Raw genomic sequence first — 27,270 nt, forward strand, 5'->3', positions numbered from 1 at the left:
ATAGGGTGAAAAATAAAGGTGAAAATATAAATATCTTTGTAGGTTGAAGTCCAATTACATTAAAGTTCAAAGGAATTAAATTTGAAAATCAAATTCCTTGACTGCCTTCATTATTTCCTCTCTAAGTTAATATTCAGCTTAATCTCAGCCAGAGGGATTATCCATGCCTGGCTGGAGTTAGGATTCCTTCAGTAGCTGAAGCCAGATAGGCTTCCACAGGAACGGTTGTGAGTCCTTCGGGACCTTAGAAGCTTTATTTGTTCAATGCAAAGCTCTTATAAGCCTCTCTTTTGAAATATCCAAAGAGGTAATAGAACATACATGATCATCACAGCACTGGCTCACACCCAATAAATTTTGAAAATGATCCAATTCCCAGCCCCTAGAGAAACTCTCCTGATAAAATTATGTACTTAATGCTGCCAAGAATTATAGCAGAGACTTGAGGGAGTCTATATAAAGGAGGAAAAATGGAGAAAAGCTTTTTGTTTTGGGCTAGACAATACCAGTCATCTGATACCTTGTCCAAAATCTATGACCTGACCTTTGCAAATTCAAAAATGAGGTTAATTTTAGCAATATTGATTTACTATATGGGGTAGGATGAAATCACCGAGACAAACTGTCTCCGCTCTTACCTGTGGCATTTCAGGCATTGTTGCTTTCTTGTGAATTTAGAAATACACATTTATATCCCCTGTCCTAATGGAGATGCATTTTCTGCACCATCCGAGTACCTTGGAAAACCTGTTTATTGCCATTTCTCTTTTCCCTTGGAGCCCAGTGTTTCCATCTCCGAGTGCTGAAATGGGTATGGGCTGTGTCTAGTGATATGGCACCAACACACCTCTACATGTAAATATAGTAGTTTCAGACTTGAGCCAACGTTCTTGTGGCACAGGATTGCTGAGGCTTAAAAGCCTTCCCCCTATGAAGGGCGGGGATTCTCCTCTATGTGAAATTAACCTATCCTGATCCACATTTTCTCAGGCCACTATCATCTGGTTGAGGTTCCTCCGGCCTGTATCTTTGGCAATTGTGGCTGGTGCCTTTCTGGATGTCTGAGTGCCCTTACCCTCTGTCTTTGCTGAACCTGAGGCCTGAAACGCTTTTTTTTTTTTTTTTTTTTGAGGTCCGTTGCCTGTATCTGAGGTCCTTTGCCCATATGTTCCCTGGGCTTGAGGTTCATGCATTTCATGAGTTGCTGAGACCCACAACATACACCTTTGCTGGGCGCTTGCTTTTCCTTAAAATAGGCAGATAGGTGCACCGTTTTCTAAGGCATAGTGTGTTTCGTTCCATCTATAAAAGCATAAGCCACGTGCTTGAGATCAAAGCCGTGTTAAACTGTCTTAGACCATGATGGACAAATTCCCACTTGCATTTACCTTAGGCCTAACAGCATTTGCCCTGGTTACAACAGTTAAAAGTTAAACCCAACCTGTAAAAACTGGTTGCACTGTCTGCTGCAGGCCACTGAAGTCCTTGCCTTAGCCGTATCAAAATGCTCCGGGAGTTTACGTTTTTTGCCCCAAACCAAATGTCACCATCTATGTCCCAGTTATCGTGATCAATGTACTATATTATAATACTTCTTTGTAATAGCTTTCTTTCACCTCTCCATACACCACAGGAATAGAGCCTGACCCTGTAAACCCTAAAGACTGAAGGAGTTGAGCAGAACTTGTGAGCAGTTTGCTCTTGAGGGAAAAGTGAATGAACATGAACTGGGAACGTGTACAGGATTCCTCTCTCAAATTTAGTAATCCCGGAAGAGCGATAGTGTGAACAAAGGCCAAGGGTGTCAGGAGTGTTCCCTATTTATGAAAGATAATCTCCAGCTAGAGAATTACCATTCTCCTTTAAAAACAGTCTTCCCAAGCACAGTAATCCTCCTTTTTTTTTTTTTTTTAATTAATTGAGAAACATTAACAGATGATTTTTACCTGAGATCTTGAAATTGACTAATAGTTTTGGCATAGTTGTAATAGGCTGTAGGTTATGCACACCTCTGATTTTCTTATACAGTGATTTTCAACTGAGGGTGATTATGGCTCCTTCTAGGTGACATGGGAGACATTTTTGGTTGTCAAAACCTGAGGGCCATGCTAGTGGGTAGAGGCCAAAGATGCTGCTAAACATCCTATAATGCACAAAACAATCCCATACAACAAAAAATTATCTGGCTGAAAACGTTAACAGTACTAAGGTTGATAAACTCTGCTGTAGATATAACTTCACTTGTTTGTTTCTAAATCAAGAAAACATACTGAAATACAAGTGAGAGAGAAAGCTGTTAATATATAACATTGACACCCTCCTGAAAATTTTTTTTAGTAAAATAAATCATTTATAAATTATGGTGGTCTGTTCTGCTACAGCATATGTTTTTGTAATCTGAATTAGTCCATCTGTGATTGTAAATAGAGGAATAATGCCAGGAAAATGTGGAATTAATTTAAGAAAACATTTTTTTCCTAGCCCATTAGTGTTTTATACTACCAAGTGGCCACAGTGGAACCCAGAAGGAGGAAGAAGATAGCACTGTATGCAAGGCTTATTTCTCGCTGATTGATTGGTTGTTAAATGGGCTCAATTATCTTCTCCCATCCTCTATTTATACCTTTTCACAATGTCGTTTTGCATTTTGTAGCTCCTATCATGATGAACTGAAGTTCATTTCCACACCCCATGTGAAATGGCTTTGTGACTTGTTTGGGCAATCAACTAGGGCAGAATTAATGGTCTACCACTTTCAAGCCTAAGCCTCAAGAGACCTTCCACAATTCTATTTGTTCAATTTGAACTGTATGACCACTATGTGGATAAGTCCAGACTAACCTGCTAAAGACCTAAAAATTCCTTCAAGCAGAGAATATTCTACCTGAGTTCTTTCTTGATTAGCCAGGCTACTGCTGACCTGCTAACTGATCACAGATGCAAGGGTCCTTGCATCTCTTGCTGAGATCAGTCAATCCTGGCCCAAGTCAGTAAATCTAGTCACACGATAGACACACTAATATAAAAACTGTAATTTCTTATTGGCTTATTTTTGCCACATGCTCTAATTTTGGAGTACTTATTGCACAGTTACCTTTAATTTTCATGTGTTTTTCTCCTATCTCCAAACTTAGTAGAATCTACTACTACTTAGACTTTCTTCCATCAGGTCACCTTCAGTCATATTTTATATACTGAAGTCATATTTTATCTCTTTACCTACTAGGAATTTAATGTGATGTTTAAACTCTGTGTTTTTATTACATATTTCACCATTATTTTTGTTAGTGCTGTGATTAAAATGTTGCATAGACTTAGAGTAGTCTGTCCCACTCCTAGGTTTATTTAGTTCTATTATTTTAATTTGTGATTTTGTAGAATTTAATGTTTCTTAGAACTGTATATATATGTTACATTACAGGCACCAGAAATGCCCATTTTTTGAGAATCACATTATTTGTGCCTTACTCACAGCTGATTATGAATGACTTGTGTACCAAGACACAAGGTTAGGAATGTTGCTCAGGCCTCTCTGAGAGATCAAAGAAGCATTGAACAGAGGAATCTGTAGCTACGTTTATTTCTTTCTGTTTTGGGCATGTGTCAGCATGTGAGTGCTTGTATGTATGTGTATATGTGTGAGTTGGTAGGAAAATCTGAGAATTAATATTCTGTTATAGCTTTTATCACACTAATATGTTCCCAGGATGCTTACTGATACTTATATTGAATTGTTATAAATAGTTAACATAATAAACACTGTGATTCATAAATAGTTCTGCATTTTATCAAGGACTTTTATATCAACAGTCTCACCTTTAGTTTTCATGGCACCCCTCAGATACAGGCTCTATTTTTTAATTTTAAAAAATGTGTCAACAAATTATAATTGTACATATTTTGGGGGCACAAAGTGATGTTATATGTCTATAATGTAGAATGTTTAAATCAAGCTAGTTAATATATCCATCACTTCAAATACTTAACATATTTTGTGGTGAAATCCAAAATTTACACTTAGCAATTTTGAAACATACAGTACAAGCATCAGCATGCTGTGCAGTAAATCTCAAAAAACTAATTTCTCGTGTCTGAAAAATGTTTCAGGGAAGCTTCAATGCTATCCATATGTTAACAGCTTTCTCATTCACTTTTCTGTATCAATATATTTCCTTGACTTGGAGTACTATATCTTAGTTGAAATCTTAAGGCATTTCTTTTCTGAGAGAGAAACTGACAATTTATCCATTTATAGAGAATTTCATCTTCATATCTTTTGACCAGCATATCCTCCTTCCTCCACTCCTTGCCTCAACTCAGATTCAGTTCAATATTTTTAGATTTCACTTAATATAAGTGAGATCATGTGGTATGTGTCCTTTTGTGCCTGGCTTATTTTTCTTAGCATAATGTCCTGCAGGTTCATTCATGCAGTCACACGTGACAAAATTTCTCTCTTTAAATTCCATTGTATAGACGAGGAAATGGAGTGTGGATGGCTTTTGTGCTCCAGGTAGTACATGCCAAATCGGGGATTTTTTAAAAAAGATACTTTTCTTCTTACTCCTTCACACCAAGATGCCTTCTTTGGGAAAATTGGCAAGACTGGAAATCTTAAGGCATTCCTTTTTTCTGAGAGAGGAAGGGAGGATAAATCAATTGACAGAGAATTGATTTCATCCTTACTTCATCAGATAGTCTTACTAACAAATGAAAATTGGTAATTAGGTAACATTTTTTACAGATGAGGAGATAGACATGGACAGCATTGCTAAGATCAGACAACCGGACCAATATGAAAGCTTTCTGAATGAAAAGATGGTTCTTACTAAAGTCTTGGCCCTCTTTTATCCTCAGTGTCTCATTTTACACAATAGTTTACTAAACCTCAAGTCTTCTTGGAAAAATAATACAGGCCCACTATTTAGTGAACTCATGACACATTTTCTGTTAGAGCTAAAGACAATTCCAAAGAGTGTGATACTCGGTCTGTGGCTACCCAACGGTGATTCTTCAGCTCATGGTATGACATTCCTGCCACAGTTGGAATCCAGGCTTGGTTTCTAGGACTTTAGTTCCTGGGTGTAGAACCATCCCTCTCTTCAGGATATATCAGAATCAGTTTTAGTGTAAAAAGGAGAGATTGGCTTTTTCGGAGAAAGTCAAATCCAGTTGGAGTTGTCTTTGATTTTAGATGTGGGCCTCAGATGGGTTTATGGAGATGCCGACGTTGGGGGATGAATACTGTCAGCATCCTGGGTTCTTCCAACATGCAGAATGCCATGGCTGGCCACGTGCATGGCTGTGATACTCTGTAAAAAATAGTCTGGCCCCTCCACCTGTCCTCCAGCCAGCTCAGGGCTCTGATGTCAATCACTTCATCTCAGCATTATGTGGATCGCACAATCTCTCCTTAAACTTGTTATTTTAAAGCATTTATTGGGGTCTTGATGTTCTGATGTAGTCCGCAGGCAATTTCAAATTATTAGACAAGACAGATTACTCCTAAATGTCCTCCAGTCTGCTCTGGCTGGGAACACGATGTTCTCCACGCCTTCTTCGGCCCAGCATTCTAGCTGAAAGGAGGAGCAGCAACACCACAAATGCCTTAGGTTTTGGAGCAAGTAGAAGCGGTCAGAAAGACTCGAAAATTTTGTTTTATTCTAATAGGCACAGCATGAAAAGAGACATTGAAATGGAATAATTAAAAATGTTAGGTTCAAAGTTGCCTTTTACTTCCCTTCACTGCGCTGAGACTTCTCTGTTCAGGAATGATTTGTCTTCATTCCCTTCCTTAGACTGTTCTTTCTAAATGTGAGTAATCGCTCCTGTTTACTGAAGCCATCTCCACATGACAGCTTTAGTTTTTACAATGTGTTTACAAGGCATTACTATGCTACAAATGGGCAAAACAGGTTTAGAAACATCTGGGTACATTTTGACTGGTCTGGCTCAATAGGAGGTTAGATTTTAGCATATCTAGGGAAAAGAGTGAATAGCTTTCAGGCACTCCTTTATGAACAGTGTTTACTTTATAATAAGTATCAAAGAGCTATTATGCTGAAGTTATGTAACCGAAATGCAACTTAGTCGCTCACCTCTTGCAGAGTACAATTAAGAAGAATGAGGTCTGGTATAAAGAAAGCCATTTATTCCAAAGCTAGCTAGCAAAAAGGGTATATACTTCCTGATTTAAGGGTGCCAGTTTGCTTTTGGAGCAGAACACAGGGGCGTTTAAAAGACAGGGGAGGAAGTGAACAAGGAGAGGGGTCGGGTGCGTTATCTACTGGGTGGTCAAGCTGGTGACTACTGGTACCTTTCTGGGCAGGACTAAGCTAGGCCAAAAACTCCCCAGAAGGGAGAAAGTCTTGTATCTCTGGAGGTAGTCTCCAGCTGGGACAGGGTTTCATAGAAATTGGCTGTTACCTCCTGAGGCAACCTCCTGTCGGGCGAGAGTCCTTTTCTGGAGCTCCTCATCATATAGTCAGATGTACTTGCCCTGTAGAAAGTGTCTGGTGAAGGGGAGGTAAAAGGCTGTATTTGCATTTCTAAAGATAAAAAGTTAAGTAGAAAGTGGGAAATCAGGAGAACAGGAACTAATCTCTTTAAACCTCAGTTTCCTCATATATGAGAAGTATTGTTTAAAGTACCTCATAGAATGCAAGGATTAAATCAGATAATGTGTGTAACAAAATAGTGCATGTTACACAATAAATACTGGCTCTTATTGTCATCATCATCAGCATTGTCATGATCCAGTTCTTCCTCCCTTTGGTTTCAGTCATGCCCAAGGCTCTTCTCTTTTTTTTTTTTTTTTTTTTTTTTTTTTTTTTTTTTTTTTTTGGAGAGGAAGTTTTTTTTGGAGAGGAAGTTTTGCTCTTGTTGCCCAAGCCAGAGTACAATGGTACAACCTCAGCTCACTGCAACCTCCACTTCCTTGGTTCAAGCAATTCTCCTGCCTCAGACTCCAGAGTAGCCAGAATTACAGGCATGCACCACCACGCCTGACTAATTTTTTGTATTTTTAGTAGAAATGAGGTTTCACCATGTTAGCCAGGCTGGTCTCGAACTCCTGACCTCAGATGATTCAAATAAAGTCTTATTTCTCTCTCTCTCTCTCTCTCTCTCTATTTTTTTTTTTTTTTTTTTTTGGTCTTCCATCTTTGTGTAAGGAATCGCTGTCATTGATACTCAAAATGTGGTTGCTAGACAGGCAATCTCAGCATCATATGGGGGCTTGTTAGAATTGCCAATTCTTAGGTTTGGTCCAAGACCACCCTGATCAGAATCTCTAGGGAAGGGGCTTAGGAATCTGCATTTTGATGAGCTTTCCAGTTGGTTCTAATGTTTGCTAAACTTTGAGAAGCACTTTTCTAAGTCAATTACACAGTTTGATTTAAAAGCCAGGAAAATAGAGTTCCAGTCCTAGCTCAGAACACTCATGGGTTATGTCAACTTCAGCATTATTTTACCTCTTTGACTCTAGATTTTCCTTTGTAACATGTACAGTGTTCACTGCAGTGTCATTATTTAGGTTATAAGCTAAGCTACATGAATGGAGAAACCCCGAAAACAGTGATTTGAATACATTTATTTCTCTATGCATCATAGTTCAGAGGTACAAAGGTAACCCAGAGTGAGTCTGTGGCTCTTTTCTACAAGGTCATCTAAGGATGCAGGATTCTTCTGACTGGATACTCTGCGCTCTCCTGGGACATGGTTTTGTTTATATGGTTGAGTTGGGCTCACTGATGCTATGTCAAGCTTCTTGCCTGAGGGAAAACAGAAAGAGAAAGAAAAACAAGTGATTTTATTTTAAAGAAGTAAGCAAAAGCTGCTCATAATACTCTGTTCATATTCCCTTGGTGAGAACCTAGATATTTGGCTATAACTAGTGGGAGACTGGAGACTGTATCTGTGAGCTAGCTGACCGGCTACCTTATACAAATTCAGGAGCTGTTGGTATTCCAATGCTTATGAAGTAGATACTCATAGAAATACATAGTACAATGCTCAGCACATAGGAAGCTCTCCACAAATGCTAAAGTGAGATGGAATAGTGTATAGAAGAGTCAGATAGGCATGAGTATGATTATGTGTTCCAGTACCAACTTAGTATTTGACTTTGGGAAGATGATGTCTTCTTTGAAATTCAATGTCCTTATTTTGTAAAATAGAAATTATATAAGGTAATAAATTTCCTGTGTAGCTTTTAGAATAATGGAGGGTTCAGGCTACCTTCAATTTAGAATGTATTTTGATTCCCTTAATTACAATAAGGCAGGAGATATCCCAAATTTGTTGGAATGTTTCACATGTCATTAATTCCTTATCAAATACAACTGCACGCAACAGTTGGCCTATAGCTGGGCAAAATCATCTAAGCTGCAATTACTGTGCAGCTTTGGGCCCTCAGCTTGAAGGTAGGGATCTTAATCCTAGGACCCATTTGATGATTGGTGGGGTGTGCATGGCAGAGATCGTGCCAATAGCCTAAAGCACAGCTTTCAGTTCCAAAGGAGGAGGAGGTATTTCCCTCCTTTCATTATATTCTCTAGGGCAGAAATTGCAGGCCTGTGATGAAATATAATTGTAATTCTCTATTGTCTTCTTTGGGGTATAAACAAATTCCTCTCTAATCAATTTACAGAGACAAACATAAAAAGCAAATAAGCAGGCCTTTTAGAAAGGGGATATTAAACAGGATTTGCATATGTCACTTACTCCGGTGGAGAAGAAATGCAGCCTTTTGTTTACAAACAAGGCAAACATATGCCCTGTTCAAGAATAGTGCTCCTTATTGGAGTTAGTCCTATTTGTCTTGACATCAAAAATTCTTTTTGACACCTATTTGTCTGTTAAGTTTTCTCTTTTAGAAAAAAAAAAAAAAAAAAAACAAGTGTTTTCTGAAATCTCCAAAATAGTAAGGTCAAAGACACCTTTAGGTTCCCTTCCATCACAAAATACAGTAGAGGTTGGAAATAGAGACCACAGTATTTTAGGTACATCATAACATTGCTAAGAGCCTTGCTTCCTGGGTTCATTTTCTTTGATTACTAAGAACAACACTAGCAGTGGAAAGAAGAAAATGGGTAAGAACAAAGGAGGTTGGAGACTTTCTTAGCTTAAATCTCCTTAAGAGCAGACACTGAGACAAGAGGCTTACATGCAGGTATAAATGCTTCCTAACTATATGGATATGTCTAGATAAACACATCATATGTTGAAAATATGTAAGAAATGCATCTTAGACACCTAATCGACAGAACACTGTAGCTTAGCTGAGCCTACTTATATGTGCTTACAACACTTACATAGGCCTATAGGTGGGCAAAATCTTCTAACAATTTAGTGCCTTATAAAGTGCTGGTTGTTTGCCCTTGTAATTGCATGACTGACTGGAAGCAGTAGCTCCCAGTAAGAGAGAGTATAATTCGGTATATTGCCAGCCCGGGAAGAGATCAAAATTCTACATTTGAGGTACAGTTATACAGAATACATATGGATTTCAAACCACCATAAAGTTAAAAATCATAAGTCGAATCATTCTAAGTCTGGGGCCACCTGTGTTTTATTTGGAAAGTGATTCTAGGGAAGAGAATGTACCAGGGATCAGAACGGTATCTCAAAATATGGTGTCATGGCATGCCAAGTATTTTGAACAGAAGGAGATTGGAAAGGTCTCAGAAAAAAAAGATCACTCTGACCTTCTTATGCCCTCTCTTCTTCCTCACCTCATGCTCCTCCAAGGTGTGTCAAGAATTTCTTTCCCCACCTAAGATCATAGAAACTAGAACTCCTCTCCCCCAAAACAAGCCATAAAACCTAGAGACCTCACTCTCTGACCTACATTCCCTGAAAGTAGGTCATAAGGGTCTTATTCTAGAGAGTTCCTGCCCCACATCCTGAGAAAAAAAATGCCACATAGAGAGCCCCAAAATAATCTGAACAAATAGGCTTTGCTGGGTCTCCATTCAGTTGATCACTAGGAGATCCTACTTTGTCCAATCATGCTTCTCCACAACTTTTCACTTCCTTCATCAGACTTAGAATAAGAGCACACATTTTTCTCTGGGTATGGGGTGTTAAATGCACTCTGAATGAAGAGACTTCCTAAACAGGCTTTGTATGAGCAATATGACTGTTTATTCACCTCAGTGTAGGCAGGCTGAGTCCAAAAAGAGAGTCAGCAAAGGGCAGTGAGATAGGAGTTGGTTTTACAGGTTTGGAGTAGGCAGTGGAAAGTTACAGAAGTTACAGTTCAGAGTGGTTTTTGCAAGCTGGGAGGGGGTCATAGCGTCTGGAGTCATGAGGTTGACCTATCAGTTGAGCAAGGTAGGTTACAAAGTCCAGTTGCCTTATCAGTTGAGGTGGGAGTAAGGAACAATAGAAGAGCATCCCAAAGTGAATTAGGCACTGCAGGGGTTGATCATTCTATTCCTTTTTGTGTTTTTTCAGTTACTTCAGACTTTCTAGTTCCAGGAACTCATCTGGAGTGTACATGCAGGTCACAGAGATGACCATGCCGTCCATAGCAGTGTCAGTTAGCCTAAAAGACCTTGCATTCCTGTCCTTTTATATTAGAAATATAAAGGAAAAAGAAATGAAGAGTGGAGGGTTGTGGAATATTAGGAAGTCCAGCACAGAGGAGTGATGAGGCCATGTTTTTTGGGGCTTCTTTGAGTGAGATTGGGGGCAACACAGAAACCTAAAAATTGGAAAGAATTTAGACTGCTGGAAGAGTTCAGGGCAAGGGGTGATACTGTGGGGTTGTTAGAAGGAGCATTTGCCATATTGACGGATTGATTTTGGCTTGTATACAATTTTGTTGGAATTGAGAGATTAATCAGAAAACATAGGGTCCAAATAAGAGATGGAGAACGATAGGGATCAGAGGACTAAAGACTGTAAGAAGCCATGACACCCAGTTAGAGAGTGTCCAGCCAGTCCAGACAGGTCCAGAATAACCATTTGCCTGATAAGCAAGCTTTTGTGCTCTTTTAATCTATTGATGGCATCATATATGACACTGGACTGGTTTACAAAAAAAAAAACAACATTCTTCATTTAGGAATAGGCAAAGACCTTTTTTGGCTGTCAGTAAATCCAGACCTCTGCAGTTCTGAAGGACAACTGCAGTGAGCGAATTTACTTGGGCTTGAAGAAGGGATTGTGATGAATTCTGCAGTGCTAGCAGACAAACCATTAGAGAAGCTAAGGAAGGTGATGATTGAAGTGGTAAGGCCTGCTATGCCTGTATGGAGTACTTGTAGGATTCCTAACCCTACAAGTAAGGGAATCAATGGAATGACCTGCTAGTGTCAGGATCACAAGAGGAACAGGGAAGCCTTCATCTCATTGGCAAACTGGATTTTGGGAATAAGGAAAACTATGATACGCGTTCCTGTCCAGTGGATAGGAAGGCAGATGTAAGAAGAAGAAACACAGAGGAAAAAAGTCCTTGGCTTGGACAGAACTGGAAGTCTAAACTGAAAAGGTGAGAAACTGTTCAGAGGGGGCTGGGGCTTTGGACCCAAATATCAAAGGAACCAGCAAGGTCCACGGCTGTTAAATGTTGTAGTGGGGTTTTATAAGGTAATTGTGTGGAGAAAACATTCGGCATCTATGAGACGGGTTTAGAGGAGAATCTGATAAACGAGGGGAGGGCAGCCAAGGATGGAGTGAGAGACAGGGTAAATGCCTACCCTGGCAAAACTTGGTCTAGTAATGAGGGAAGGGCTTTCCATAATTCGAAGCTGGTTTGTTCCTAGTTCTTTGTTAACATGGGCCACTGGGCCTTGGAAATAAAGAAAGACAAAGGGGTGGGAGGTCTTCTACGGGAATTCTAGTGGGTGATTGTTGCAAAATGCATAAGGGAGTGGTGACAGGAGTATTTGTTTGTGTGGTTAGAGGTCCAATAACGGGGGATGTTGAGTTGACATAGGTGGAAAAATTACATAGGTTGGTGCACAGAAGAGCAGTAGCCTGTTGGGATGAGACATCTGGGGTGTCTCTGTTGAAGCTAGGAGATAGAGGAGTTCTGGAGGATACAGGTGGGGAGTGTTGAAGGAAAGCCGGAGGTATAGAGAAACATATTTCATTCACTTGGTCACTAGGGCAGGAATGGCCGTGTAGTGGGATGAGGAGAGGGAAATGAATGGCCAGCAATCTCTGGCTATAAAAGGGTTTGAGTTGGCTAGGAGAGGCTGAGTTAGGTTTATGGTATGTTGAAGGTAATCAGGGAGAGGTAAGGGTAGCAGGAGAAAAGGAGTGAGATTAAGAGTGAGTATAACAGAAAAAAAAAGGACTTCATCAGAGTGGAAGAACTGGAGAGTTCCTTGCCACTGAAGATCATCTAATCACTCTAAAAGAGAGTCGAGGGTGGCAGCCTGGGGAAAACGTCCCGAAATATCAGCCATGATTGCCAGATGGAAAAGTGTAAACCGTCAGTGTAAACAAGAACAGGGCCTTCAAGTTTCTTCGGGAATTTGAGTGAGCTTTAGAGAGGATGGGGAGAGTACTTGGGACCTCCAAGAGGAGGTGGAGGAGTCAGGCTGATTGTCTGAGGGACACAGCTTTATCCTGGAATGATGGACCCACTGGGTAGTGTCTGGTAGACTGACAGCAGTTGGGGTGCTATAGATGACCAGAAGGGTCCTGTCCGTCAAGGTTGCAGAGACTGAGGTGTTAGGCTTTTAACTAGGACTGACCTTCCGGCTAGGGTGTTTTCATACGGTCTGGTATCTGGAGTGGGTAAGAGGAAATTAGCAGCCTGGTGAGTTTCATGTCTGGCCTGCTGGAGGACTGGAAGTTAGTCACCAAGACAACTGGTATCTGGAATAAGGTTAGGCCCAAGCAGAAAGGTGCAGCCATATAGGAGCTCAAAGGGGCTATACCCTGTGGTTTCTTTAGGAGTAGCTCGAATCCTGAATCCCTTGCAGCAGAAAGCTCTAGCCTTGGCTGGGAGGACAGCAGCCTTAAGTGAGGCATTCATAATAGAGGACCCTTGTGTCATAAGAAAACGTCTTTCTGCCCATATGGCAGCATGGTGGTGTAGGGTGTAGAAGGCATGTTTAGAGTAAGTATGGATATTGGCATGTAGTACTTCAGCAAGAGTAAGAGCATGGGTTAAGGCAATTAGCCCAGCTTGCTGAGAAGTGGTAGAGGGGAGTATGGCAGCCTTGGTAATAGATAAATGGGATATAACAGCATAGCCTGCTTTGGCTGGTGCCAACCAACTGGGTTGGAAGAACTGCCATCAATAAACCATGTGTGATCTGGGTCTAGAACAGGAAAAAGAGAAATATGGGGAAATGGGAAAGATGCTATATGGATTAGGGAGATACAGTCATGGGATTCAGGGTTTGTGTTAGGTACTGAGTGACAGTCTGGGTTGACATCAGGACCAAGAGCAGTGGTTACTGTGGGTGTTTAAGTGAATAGTGAATAGAGTTGGAGGAGGCAAGGGGTGGATAGTATGTGTATAAGGTGTGACAAGGAAATTAAACTTCAGCGGTTGTGAGAGCTGTAGAGGGTAAGTGGGACATAACCTGTGCTTTTAAGGGATTCTGGGAGTATTATAGCCACAGTATCCGTGGTGCGTAAACACGATGGCCAGCCAAGGACTGTGAGGTCTAGCTGTTTAGACAAGAAAGTGACTGGTCGTGGGCCTGGCTCTTCTGTAAGAATACCAACTGCACAGCCTTTTTCTTCTGCCCTGTGAAGGGAGAACGTTTTGGGGGAACACCAGTTTAGGGGCTGTTTCTAAGGCCTTCTTAAGGACTGAAAGGAAGAATAGGGAAAGGATTTGGGGTCTGTGGGTCAGCTAAGTTTCCATTTGTACGTTTATAAAGTGGTTTGGTTCGGAGGTGAAAACCTGGTATCCAGAGGTAAAAGTATCCTACAACACCTAGGAAGAAGAGAAGCTGTTGTTTAGTGGATGGGGTTCGGGTTTAGGAAATTAATGGGATACGGTTGGCAGGGAGAGCGTGTGTATGCTGGCAAAGGATTACACCGAAACAGGTAATGGATGGGGAAGACATTCTGACTTTAGAAGGGGATACATGATATCCATTTGAGTATAGTAGTTGAAGAAGCAAGAGAGTGTTTTGCTGGGAAGATTTGTAAGAGCGACTGCAAAGAAGATTGCTGACATACTGAATGAGGTGCAAAGCGGATGGGCGGAAGGAGAGGTGGTCCTGGGAAAGGGATGACTAAAGTAGTGTGGGCTGTCTCTGAAACCTTGGGGCAGAATGGTCCAGGTGAATTGTTGAGATTGGTGGGTGTTGGGGTTCAAGTGAAGGTGAAAAGAGGCTGAGAGGAGGGGTGTAAGGGGATGGTGAAAAAAGCGTTTTTGAGGTCAAGACAGAATAGTGAGTTGTGGAAGGAGGTATGAAAGATAGGAGGGTAAAGGGGTTTGGTACAAGTGAGTGGATGGGAAGTACAATCTGATTAACGAGGCAGAGATCTTGGACTAGCATGTAGGATTTGTCTGATTTTTGGACAGGTACGAGAGGTGAACTGTAAGAAGAGTCACTGGGAACTAAAAGGCTAGGTTGTAGTCAGCAAGTAATGAACAGGCTTTAGGTCTTTTAATGCTTGTGCTGGTGTGAGGTACTGGTGTTGAGTGGGATAAGGGTGGTTAGGTTTTAAGGGGATGATGAGGGGTGAGTGACTTGTAGCAAGGGATGGGGAGGTGGTGCCCCATACCCTAGGTTTAAGGTAGGGGGACATAAGGGGACCTATTGAGGGAGGTACGGGTTTGGGGAGGAGGGCGGCAATGAGGTGTGGCTGTAGCCCAGGAATAGTTAAGGAGGCAGACGATTTTGCTAGGATATCTCGGCCTAACAGGGGAACTGGACAAGTGGGGATGATTAGGAAAGACTGTGGAAAGGAGCGCTGGCCTAATTGACACCAGACCTGGGGAGTTTAGAGAGGCCTGGAGGCCTTGCTGTCGATTCCCACGACAGTTGTGGAGGCCAAGGAGACAGGTCCTTGAAAAGAAGGTGGTGTGGAATGGGTGGCCCCCATGTTAATTAAGAGGGGGATAACTTACCCTCCACTGTAAGAGTTACCCGAAGCTTGGCGTCCATGGCAGTCCAAGGGGCCTCCGTGATGTTTGGGCAGCATTAGTCTTCAGCTACCAAACCAAGGAGCAGTGACATGATTGAGACAGTCTGACTTCCAGTGGGGGCCCACACAGATGGGCAGGGCTGAGGAGGAATCCTGGGCTGCGGGCATTCCTTGGCCCAGTGGCCAGGTTTCTGACATTTAACGCAAGGTCCAGAGGGGTGGCTGGACGTTGTAGTCTAGGCACTTTGGAGTTTTTGTGAGCCAGTGGTATGGCTAGGGTTTGTCTTACAGCAGAGGCAAACATCTGTAGTCTGGAGATGCGCTGTCACTGGGCAGCTTCTTCCTTATTATTGAACACCTTAAAGGCAAGGTTGATTAATTTCTGTTGTGGGTGGGGGGAAGGGCCAGATTCTAATTTCTGTAGCTTTTTGTAACGTCAGGGGCTGATCAGGTGATAAAATGCATATTAAGTGTTCTTTAGGGGTGAGTCTAGAAGGATGAAATTGAAGTCACTTCAGGTGAGATTATAGGACCGGGTTAAGTATTGGAATTTCTGTATATATTTAGCAGAATCTGATGAAAAGGAGCCACCATTGACCCATCTGGGAAAGTTCAGATAAAGAGAAAGGAATGTCCATCCTAACTCTGCCTTTGGCTCCAGCCACCTCTTACAAGGGGAATTATTGGGCAGGGGTAGAGGAGGTAGCCACAGACTAAACTGTAAGCCCGACGAAGTATGAGGTGGGGAGGTGACAGGAGGGGCATAAGGAGGTGGGTTGTGGGCAGAGGAAGAGGAGGGAGGCTCTGGCGAGGGTGTTAGGGCCTGGATTAGGGTCGGTTCAGACAGTTGGGGAGAAAGGTTGGAAGGGTCAATGGACAAGGAAGATTGAGTTACTGGCGGAGGCACAGGAGGGGCAGATAGAAGGGAGAGAAGGAAAATTTGGGATGGGTTGCCTTGGAAGCAGACATTAAGGAGGGACTGGAGTATTTAAAAAATGCCTGCATGTTGGGCACCTCAGACCATTTACCCATTTGTTGACAAAAATTGTCTAGGTCTTACAGAATAGAAAAATTAAATGTGCCGTTTTCTGGCTATTTGAAACCATTGTCTAATTTGTATTGAGGCTAGGCCCTGTTAAAGGAAAAAAAAAAAAAAAAGAGAGACATTTAGGTTTCAGATAGGGTGACAGTTGAAGAGGTTTTAGGTTTGTTTAGGATGCAGGCTAGGCTAGAAGCAAAGACAGAGGAATAGAGGGTGGAATATTGCCCTGGGGAAGCAGGTAAGTTTTAAGGAGAGAAGTGGAGTAGAAATGAGGAAATGGAACAAGCAGCTACCAGGGCTTTCAGGAGGCGTCCCTGACTGAGTCCGGGGCTGTAGTGTGGGTAAGTGATCAAGGCAGGTATCCCCACTACTGACCAGACACCAAGGGAAGACTGACTTCCCCAGTCTGTGACCAAACATTGGACTTTTTGAGCAAGAAGGAAAGACTTGTCTCCTCTGTCTCTACATGGATCAAGAGTGTCTCCTTTGCCTCTCGTAGGAGGAGAAAGATTTAAAGGAAAAGAGAGAGAGAGAGGAAGACACTTGTCTTGTTTTCTGTACCAGAAGGAGAAGGATTTTTTAAAAAAAGAGAGAAAGAGGAAGAGATTTGTTTCATTTTCTCTACCTAGGAGAAAGATTTCAAAAAAAAAAAAAAAAGAGGGAGAAACTTGTCTCTTTTTCTTGAAAGGAGAAGAGAGAGAAGGAGAGACAGATTGCTTACCTGATCTGAAGGTGGCGAGAGCTGTTTGGCACACTAAGCATTAGCTGCTGGTCTGATGTGTTGAGGTCTCAGAAAGGTCTCTTCTTAGAAAGGGAGCAGGGAAAGGGGATCAGTCTCCCAAAGGAGTACTCCTGTCCCTGGTTTTGGCACCATATATTACCCATGCTCTGAATGAAAAGACCCCCTAAACATGCTTTGTGTGAGCAGCATGGCTGTTTATTCACCCAAGTGTGGGTAGGCTGAGTCCAAAAAGAGAGTCAGCAGAGGGCAGTGGGATAGGAGTTGCTTTTATAGGTTTGGGGTAGGCAGTGGTAAGGTACAGAAATTACAGTTCAGGGTGGTTTTTGCAAGCTGGGAGGGGGTCATAGAGTCTGAAGTCACCAGGTTGACCTATGTCCAATCATCTTATCAGTTGAGGTGGGAATAAGGAACAGCAGAAGAATGCCTCAAAAATTAATTAGGCACTGCAGGGGTTGACCATTCTGCTTTTTGTGGTTTTCCAGTTACTTCAGATTTTCTAGTTCCCAGAACTCATCTGTGCAGGTCACAGAGGTTACCATGTGGTCCCATGGTGCAGTCAGTCAGCCTAAAAGACCTTATATAGGGGTCACATAAAAGTCTGGTTAAATAAGCTTATTTTTGTTGTTGTTGTTAATCTTTTTTTTTTTACAGGAATGTCATCCGTGCCCCTTATGATAGGTAAGAAAAAGTTATTTCCTTATTGCCCCTACAGTGGATGAGAGAAGGGAAAGCCAGGCCAAAGATGTGTGATCACATTGTCCTCTGTGACAAAGAATCTTGATTCAGAGGGAACTTTGAAGGAAACTTAGGACATAAATCTCAGAACTGACTACCTCAGAGACAAAGAGGGAATCAATTTGTAGGAGTGAAAAAGTAAATATGTTCCTCACCCACTGTAAAGTCATTACTTACAGTGCTGTAACAACGGATTCACAAGAGGAAAGCATAGTCAATTTATTTAACAATGTTTTATGTGACATGAAAGCCTTTAGAAATGACCCAAAGACCCCTCAAAAACTGTATTTTTATACTTAGGTTCAATGAAGAACGGACAGTCCTGTAGAAATGTCACTGTACACAAAAGGGGGCATAACTTCATGGTAATAAACTGAAGGTGAGGGGAGGGAACCCAGAAAGGCCTTGAAAGGTTCAAATTCTTCTTTGCTTCTCTGTGTATCATTCCTTCTCTCTAGGTACGGAGCAGTACTCCTCTGGAACAAAGGTCTTCTGACTTACTTGGAAGCAAGGTAGATCAAAAAATAGTTTATAACTATGCTTAATACAGAAAAGTGGGGGTGGCCAGAGTGACTTTGCCCCTGTAGCTTTTTAAATTGCTAACTGCCATGTTTTGAGGTATCATGTTCTGAGCTCCCACAAATTATCAGTTTCCAGACCCCAATGGACAACGTTGGCTACAGAGGGGTTAATTCTCCTGCCTTTTGGTTTGTACAGACATCTACTATGGCATCTGAGGGACCATGGGGCAGGAGAGGGAGGCCATGGTGTAGCTGATACAAGCCTGTCCGAAGCAAATCCCTGCAGCAGAGAATAGTGAAGAGGTGAGGCCCAAAGAATTCAAGCTTGCACACAAGTGGTCTCCAATGCAGATGAGTAAAAGATATGTTTTTTATTCTTGTCAGGACTTTTTGATTCTAAGCTTTAGCTCTATGTAATTTTATAATAACTGCTACAATTTATTTGCTGGCTGGAGTTTGAGAGACTTTTGCAATATGTTCTCATTTTAATCTTTATAACACTCCTTTATATTATAATGACTTGGTATCATTGATATTTACTTATGAGTAAACATTTTGAGATGAGTTAAATAATTTACTTATACAAATATGCATGCATGCATATTTTTAAAAATTATTTTATTAGCTCAGAAAATATATGACCCTTACTGTAGAATGAGGATTTTTAAAGAGTTTTGGTTTAGCACTTACTACATAAGCAGACATAACAAATGGACGCAACTGTTTTATAAAACTGTATTTTCTGTTTTAATATATGTTGTTAAAAGACAAGATACAATATTTTCCATCCCATTTGTGTGTGTGCATATTGTTTGCTACCCATTAGTGATTTTTTCACTCACTAATGAATTGAGGCATGACCCCACAGTGTGCAAAAGGTGGCCTAGATAACCAATATTTTGTAGAAAATACTCACTTTCAAATGACAAGGGTCATCTAAAGCCTCATGAATCTCATGAATTCAATGGATAATTGATAGATTATAAAGATTGACAAATTATATCAAATAAGACCTAAATGTTGTGCTTATTTTATTAGTTAAAAAAGTCTACAGGATAAATCATATTATCTACTGATACTGTAAATAATTTTAACTTTTATGTTAGATTCAAGGAGTACAGGTGCAGGTTTGTTATATGGGTATACTACATGTTACTGAGGTTTGGGATCTGAATGCTCCTGTAACCCCAGTAGTGAGCAAGGTACCTAACAGTTTTTCAACACTCACACTCTACCCCCAGCATCTATTGTTGCCACATATGTATATATATATTTTTTTTTCAGGAGCTGAAATTTTGATAAATATCCTAGTTGGAGACTAGAGACAAAATATATTTTCTTTATAATTTGATTTTGCTGGATTAAAGAATAAGAAAAGAGAAGAGTAAGAAGAGGAAAAAATTATGTAAGTATGTGGAAGAGTGCAACAATGTGGTTTTGATGAACTCCTGGGGGAGTCAGGCAGGGCGCTATGGGCCAGCCGACACTCCTGTATCCACAGCTGCTTTGCAGCTCCCACTCTGCTCCTGCGGTCTGTTCAACAGAAGTATTCTTACCAAATTTATTCCAACCTGCTACTTAGCATATATGATTCAGTATTGCTAATTTTCAAAAATTCTTTCCTCTGCTTATTTTGAATATTGCCTTTAAAGATTCTAGACACGGAGCTGACACTTGTTTCCTCTTTTATAAACCTAGGATAATGCTCTTCATCCCAGATGAAAGGGTGATTCTTTAATAAGATAATGTATATGGCACAGTAGGTGCCCATGACGGTTTAGCTAAAAGTGTCCTTGCTTTCTGCAGTGCACCAAATCCACTTCCTCCTGCCACTGTGGGTGAAGCCTGTTCCCAGGCTTGTCTGTACCTTATCTTACCGTGCCTTCCTGAGCAGCTGATCCTCTTGACCGTGAGTGGCCTCTTCCTGAAAGTTAGTCGTGGCTTTTTGAGTGCTCACAGGAAACAGAGGAAGAATTGTTAAGACACAGAAATTTCTCAACAAGTCTGTCCCTTCTCAAGCATGCATTTATGCAGTCTTTCAGTAGGTATTGAGACTTGCATTATGTATAAAATCTTTTTCTATCTTTCTGTGACATCACAGCACACAAACTCCCGGAAGACCAATTAGTCACCTTTATCCAGAGATGGCTGAAAGAGTTGTCTTTATCTGAAACATTTCTAAACTCAAGGCAGAGACAGAGAGGACGTGGGGAATTACATGATGGATCTCAAAGTTCTGGCTGTTGTTTTCACCATCAAGCCATTGGTCAGAATTTACAGACTTATCCCTGAGTTCAACAGGGTGTATTCATCATCCTCTCAAATGAAGGACATTCAAAGGAAGGGGATCCAGAATATTTAGCAATCATCAATGCTATTGATCAACCACCAGATTCACGACTACATTTTATGGGATTTCCACGAAGATGGCTGAATAGGAAGAGCTGTCATCCGCATTTCCAAGTGAGGTACTAGGTTCATCTCATTGGGACTGATTGGAGAAATAGGAACACTTTTATACTGTTGGTGAGAATGTAAATTAGTTCAACCATTGTGGAAGACACTGTGGAGATTCTAGACAGTGTGGAGGATCTAGAACTAGAAATATCATTTAACCCTGTAATCCCATTACTGGGTATATACCAAAAAATTATATGTCATTCTATTATAAGGACACATGCACACATACGTATATGCCAATACCGTTCACAATTGCAAAGACTTGGAACTGACCCAAAAACCCATCAATGATGTACTGGATAAAGACAATGTGGGACATATACACCATGGAACACTATACAGCCATAAAAAAGGATGAGTTCATGTCCTTTGCAGGGACATAGATAAATCTGGAAACCATCATTCTCAGCAAACTGACACAAGAACAGAAAACCAAACACTTCGTGTTATCACTTGTAAATGTGTGTTCAACAATGAGAACATATGGAAACAGGGAGGGGAACATCACATACTGTTGCCTGTCATGGGGTGGGGTCTAGGGGATGGATACGTAGTCGGTGGAGGCTAGGGAAGTGATAGCATTAGAGAAATACCTAATGTAGATGAAAGGGTGGTAGATGCAGCAAACCACCATGGCACGTGTATACCTATGTAACATACCTGCATGTTCTACACGTGTACCCCAGAACTTAAAGTAAAATACATACATATTTATTATATACTTTAAGTTCTGGGGTACATGTGCAGAATGTGCAGGTATGTTACATAGGTATACATGTGACATGGTGGTTTTATATTTATATATAAATTTGTATTTATATATATATTTATATTTATATATATTTATATACAGAGAGAGACACACACACGCACACACACATTTTACCTCAGAATCCCTGGATAGTCTTGTTCATCTCAGCTTGTGTGCATATTTACATGAACACGGGCACCCCTATCTAGGATCAACAGCATTCCTCAGCACACTTCAGGAGGACCCACCTCTGTTTCTTTGCTCATAGCATTTCCTCCTGCTGGAATGTCTTTCCTCCATATTCACCTGTTGAAATTTTGTAGATTTATATCAGAACAGTAACAGAAAATTCAAAAATAAATAAATACAATTAGCAATAGAAATTGTTCAACCTGACAAATAGTAAGTGGAAAAAAAAAAAAAAGATTCCATCTTGGGCCTAAAAATAGGCAAGGATTTAAAAATAAACATACAGTATTGTTCCAGGGGAAACAGTATCTTCATTTACAGTAGTTCCCCCTTATTTTCAGGAGTTACGTTACAAGACTCACTTGATACCTGAAACCACAGATAGTACTAACCCCTGTGTAGACTACAATACTATGTTTTTTCCTATACATACCTACCTCTGATAAAGTTCAATTTACAAATTATGCACAGTAACCAATTAACAATAGCAACTAATAATTATAACAATGTGCTGTAATAAAAGTTATGTGAATGCAGGCTCTATTTCTCTGTCCTTCAAAATACCTTTTTGTGCTGTACTCATCTATTTTCAGACCACAGTCAAATGCAGGTAACTAAAACCTTAGAAAGTGAAACTGCCAGTAAGGAGGGACTACCGTGCTACTGCTAAGAGTAGATATCCAAACACTTATTTTATTACTAAAAAGCTGGACAGAATTGAAGTATCTCCTATCACTCTAACCCCTATTCCTTATGTATTCATCACTACTTGATATACATGCATGCACACATACTGCCTCCTTTACAAACACGTGAACTCTTTGCTTGCTTGCTATTGTTCTCCTCAGAGAATGTAAGCTCCACCAGACAAGGACTTTATCTAGCTTGTATATTATTATGCCTCCAGTCCTAGAATGTCTAACACATAGGTGGTCACATAGTAAATATTTGTTAGATAAATACATGAAGTAATCATCAGGAGTCTGTGTAAATTAAGATTGACATTTACATAATGATAAACTTTATAGAATTGTTTAAATGTTTTTGAAATTTAATTTTAAATGTTTCTAAAATTAAAAATTTAATTTTAATGTTTTAAATATTTTGTTTCAATGTTTTAAAATTAAAAACGTTTAAAACATGAAAAACACTGTTGTCTATAATAAAGATACAAAGTGGTTATCTCAGACTGATGAGCTTATGATAGTTTTCATTTCCTTTTTTATATGCATCTGCATTTTCCAAATACTTATCAATAAACACGTGCTATTCTTCTAATCAGATAAATATATAAAAGGCAAAAAGTCCTGGAAGTCCAGCTCAAATGCAACCTCTTCCATTAAATATTTCCTGAACTCCCCAATCCCTTGGGATCTTGGCCTCTACAGTCCTCAGGACATAGTGCCCTTGTCTGGAACTATGCATAGTACTGAACCCTATAAAAACTACAATACTGTGATGTTGGATTTGTGGGTACAACCCCTTTGTGCCAGTTAGCTGTGCTCTGCTTCGACCAACATCCTTCGCTCCCACTGTCCTCCCAGTGTGGGGTAGAGGAATATGGCATTCTGAAGAAGGTGGAGCAATAGGAAGATAAATAGGGAGGAAGTGAAGAAGAGAATGTAGATATACCAGGATATCAGCACAAAATCAGAAACAAGATTCGGTTTAGTTTCTAAAAATTGCTGCAAAAAGATATTTTTCACTTGAAAACAGTGTGACCTTTAGCTTCAAGAGAATGTCCTAGAATTTACTGCTGGATGCATTTGAGGTCACTGAAGTCCACTTTTAAATGAGTTCCATAAATTCTCACGATTAAGTTCAAGAGTTTGAGAGATACAAAAGAGGTCTATGGAAAGGTAACATAGGTAAAGAAATAAGAGATGAATAACCACATTGGAAACACAATTAAAACCCCAGCTTCCAAATGGGCTAATCAGTCTTTAACCTATTTTTACTCTGAGCTTTCCTCTGGCCTCTATGTAATGCAACTTTGGTAGGACCTAGGGAGGAATGACAGCAGCCTGTATAAAACGTACCCTGAATGTCTTTCAATAAATACAGTATGTAAAATCAATTACCCACATGGAAACTGGACTTCAGTATAGACCCTCAGACAGACTGCACACAGATTTCCAAGATGGCATTACTGCACTGTGCAATTTTGGAGCTATTCTTGACATGTGCTCATAGCCTCGGGTTTTGTATCTTTGTATTTAACCTTTCAGAATAGGCAAAAATATTATTCAAAACACTATTTGGTGAATATGATTGAGCCTTATTACTTCTGACAGAAAAGAAGGAAATCAAATCTTCTGGATATTTTGTGAAGTGTACAAAGCAGGAAGAGAACTAGAATTTGCTTTCTGTGATATTAGATATTTTTTTCAGTCTTCTCAGCTAACCTCAAAGAACTTTACAAGGAAAACATCATTTTCTCTGTTTCACACACCTAAAAGGTAAAGTTCAGACAGTTGAATAACTCTATAAAAGCCCCATAAATTAGTGGCAGAGCTGGAATCCAAAGTCCATCTTTTTATTGCATTTCAGTGACTAAAGATGAGTTATAAAGAAAGAGTCTGTAGCAGTTTAGTTATTTGGGGAGCAAAGTAATCTCTCCAAAAAGACAGTCTACGCTATAGTCAGAAGGAGAAAAACATCTAAATATTGTGACATATTGCCAATATGTAAAGAATTGTTATACATTACAAGACTAAATGAGAAAATAGTGGTGCCTGTTAATCTGGGCAAACTGAACAAATAATTATTGGTATTGCTCTTATCAAATCCAATAAGATCCATCAATGGAGACAAAGATGTTCTTACTATCAAATTCATATGAATTAAAATATTTTGTTACTTACATACCTATAAGTAAATGCCTGCTTTTTTTTTTTTAACACTATAACCCAAACACTGCTTTGGGTAGGGGTGTTCCACATTTATGCATAATACTGCTTTTATAAAAGATGATTGTTACAATTAAGTAGACAACCACTTTGTTACATCTAAGTTCTGCCTCTTAAAATATGTTCTTTTAGAGATTCCATTTAATCATCTTATTTTCTTCAGTTTTCTCTGAACAGTGGTAGAAATACTATTTGATGGACAGAATAAAGGAAATTGCATCTGACCACACGCAGATCGTACTGATACCTAGTTTAGAACGCAACAATGAGGTGGTAACTAATGATAGTGCTAGTTGTTACCAAAAATTAACATTCAGGTATTTTTGTTGTGGGTTTCTGCGATTTAGGTTCATCCAAAATTTCTTCACAGTCTGCACTCATTCCCTTTGTCCAGTAACCAACTGTGACCATTTGATCTAAATTCGGACTTTCAGGGCAATCTTTCTTTAAATGTGTCACAGAGCTACAAAGTTTGCCACCGCCACCACTACCACCATCAGTGTAGAGTCCTTTGGGGTTACCAGAACAAGATCTAGACAAGTGCCCTATTTCTCCTTTTTGCAAAAGGAAATTCACCAAGAGCCGGGTCTATTTTAGCCTTACACTTGGTTATTTTGTGCCCTATGGACCCACACCTGTAACATATTTCAGAGCCCCATATCTTGATTTTTCAAGTGTGTCAGGGCAATCTGCAATTCCATGACCAGGTTTTCTACAGTGGAAACACAGTTGCATTTTTCTTTGCCACTTGTCTTTTCAGTCTTCTTCCTTCTTGGCAACTGTCTGTCTTTAGAGCAACTGCAGTTTCTTCCTTTACTTCCTTACTATCTGTTGCTATAATTTGCACATTGTGAACCATTTATGTATTCTGTCTTAGGTATTCCATGATTCCATTCACATCGTCATTTAAGTATTCCTTTTTCTTTTTTGTTCCTTTGGTGTTCTGCTTGGGGTGCATCATTTTTGAGGGATAACATATTGGCTTCAAGCTGTTTATGCTTTGGTAGATTTTGGCTCCTCCCCTCAAAGGATCCCTTCTTCATGTTCTCCCATGATGTTGCAGACAAGGGTCTCTTGTTAAATGCGGTACTAACTTGTGCCCACCTGGTCATAATTTCATCAGAGGTACCTCACTGTGCTGTTGCACAACTTTTTTACCACCAGCTGTCTCAATTTTCTAGCAGGGATATGAATGATTTGATAATCACAATTATTTTCTCCCTATAACCAATAAATAAATGAGAAGCATGGATTTGAGGAAAGGGCATCACATTGCCAGCTTGCCATGAATCCCCACCAGACAAAGACCAGCTATGGTTTGTGTCATGTTTACTTTGTTGGCGTTCCTACAGCATGCTGTTCTGCATCTCTCCGTATTCCCTTTGTTGGAAATGCCTTCCCTCATTCCAACTCACTCCTTACGTTTTTGTGATTAGATGAACTCTTACCTTCCCCAGGCAACCTCCTCTGCTATCCTCCAACTACAAATTGGATAAGTGTTCCTTTATCAGGGCTCTGAAGCAACATAATAACAGCTCCACTGCATTTAACATAAATTTATTGGACAGATAACTCAAAAAGTAAATGAGTGAACATTAAGTTATACAAATTCCTTTGCACTTAGTGTTAATAAAGCCATCCTGTATCTCTTAAGAGACCTAGGCTTTTTCCTTTATGTCAGTGTGCAAAATAAATTTTGCTTCATGATGCCACAATTATCTTTTCTTACCAAAATAGCACAATGTCAATGCAGTTATTTTTTAAATGAGAATTAATGTCAAAGACACATCTTCCAATGTAGATTTAAAGATTCTAAATGCTCAGGAATCTACTGCTGTGGAGGTCTCCAAACTGTGATTATAAACAATTAGAATGAAATTTAGTTGTGGTATTTATCACCTCTAACTATTCCATGTTCCTGTGAATTCTAATTGTGACTATTTATTTTCTCTGAAATATTCCCTTTCATTAACTCAAACAATGGCAAAGATAGATGTAACTGAGGACTCTTTTCTTGGATTTAAAAATCAGACAACACAGTTGTCAAAAAAAAAAAAAAAAAACTATAGTTGCTGAGATTTTCTTTACAAAGCTGTTCAGTGTTCTAAGATCAGAAATGCTCAAATATGAATATATGAAGAAGGGGTTATATTACAGTGTTCTTGTTACATACCGTAGCAATGTAAGAGCACTGTAGCATGCTGTTTGGCCAGGCTGCTGGAATTTGATGGACTCTACTTGAAAGGCTCACAATCTTCATGAGAAGAAAATCAAATGCTTGCTCTTGGGTATAAGTTATGATTTTGTCACTATCAGCTGTGTCACCTTACTTAACTCATTTTAACTTTTGAAATTTAGATTATTTGTATGGCAGAGATAATTCTATCTTCCTTAGAAGTTTCTATACAAATGAGCTGATGAAATAAATATATGGGTGCTCCCACAACACTGTGAATCTTCGCTACCAGCGTTCTCCCCTTCTTCATCCTCCTTTCACAGACATAGCTATGTTATTCTAAAACAAGGTCTCTATGCTCCTTCTATTTCTTCTCTTTTTCCTTCTCCTTCTCATGGGTAGGATTCCCAGATACTTACATTTCATGAACTCCTAGTATTATTTTAATGGAGAACTAAGAGAGCATTAGCAGTTTCCTTTGCAATGTCAGGTTATTTTGGGGTAAAATATCCAAATCCTACTGCCATCACTCCATAGAAAGACTTTTTAATGACAACAAGAAGGATGCAATCTCAGGGGAAAAAAATGGCTAGTTACGTTAAATATGTTTAAATTTTTATTGTGAAAAATTAACTACTTGTGTTGATGTCCTTTTTCTCTTTGTACCCAGTGA

At 39.9% G+C, this 27,270-nt stretch overlaps 2 long non-coding RNA genes and 1 pseudogene across 2 annotated transcripts in view; 1 reads left to right on the top strand and 2 right to left on the bottom strand.

Annotated features, from left to right (window-relative positions):
• Positions 1–17,566: 17,566 nt before the first annotated feature.
• Positions 17,567–19,511, top strand: LOC141584735 (uncharacterized). The gene is made up of 3 exons (XR_012517941.1): positions 17,567–18,103; positions 18,309–18,415; positions 19,397–19,511. It is a non-coding gene; the product is annotated as an uncharacterized LOC141584735 (long non-coding RNA).
• A 1,875-nt stretch (positions 19,512–21,386) lies between these two features.
• LOC141584736 (uncharacterized) overlaps positions 21,387–27,270 on the bottom strand; it is a 142,374-nt gene continuing 136,490 nt past the window's right edge. Inside the window, exon 3 of the long non-coding RNA XR_012517942.1 lies at positions 21,387–21,629. This is a non-coding gene — a long non-coding RNA (uncharacterized LOC141584736). The remainder of the gene's footprint in view (positions 21,630–27,270) is intronic.
• Positions 24,728–25,533, bottom strand: LOC101028739 (zinc finger CCHC domain-containing protein 9 pseudogene; annotated as a pseudogene).

Source organism: Saimiri boliviensis, chromosome 6, assembly GCF_048565385.1.
Source record: "Saimiri boliviensis isolate mSaiBol1 chromosome 6, mSaiBol1.pri, whole genome shotgun sequence".
Lineage (NCBI taxonomy): Eukaryota > Metazoa > Chordata > Mammalia > Primates > Cebidae > Saimiri > Saimiri boliviensis.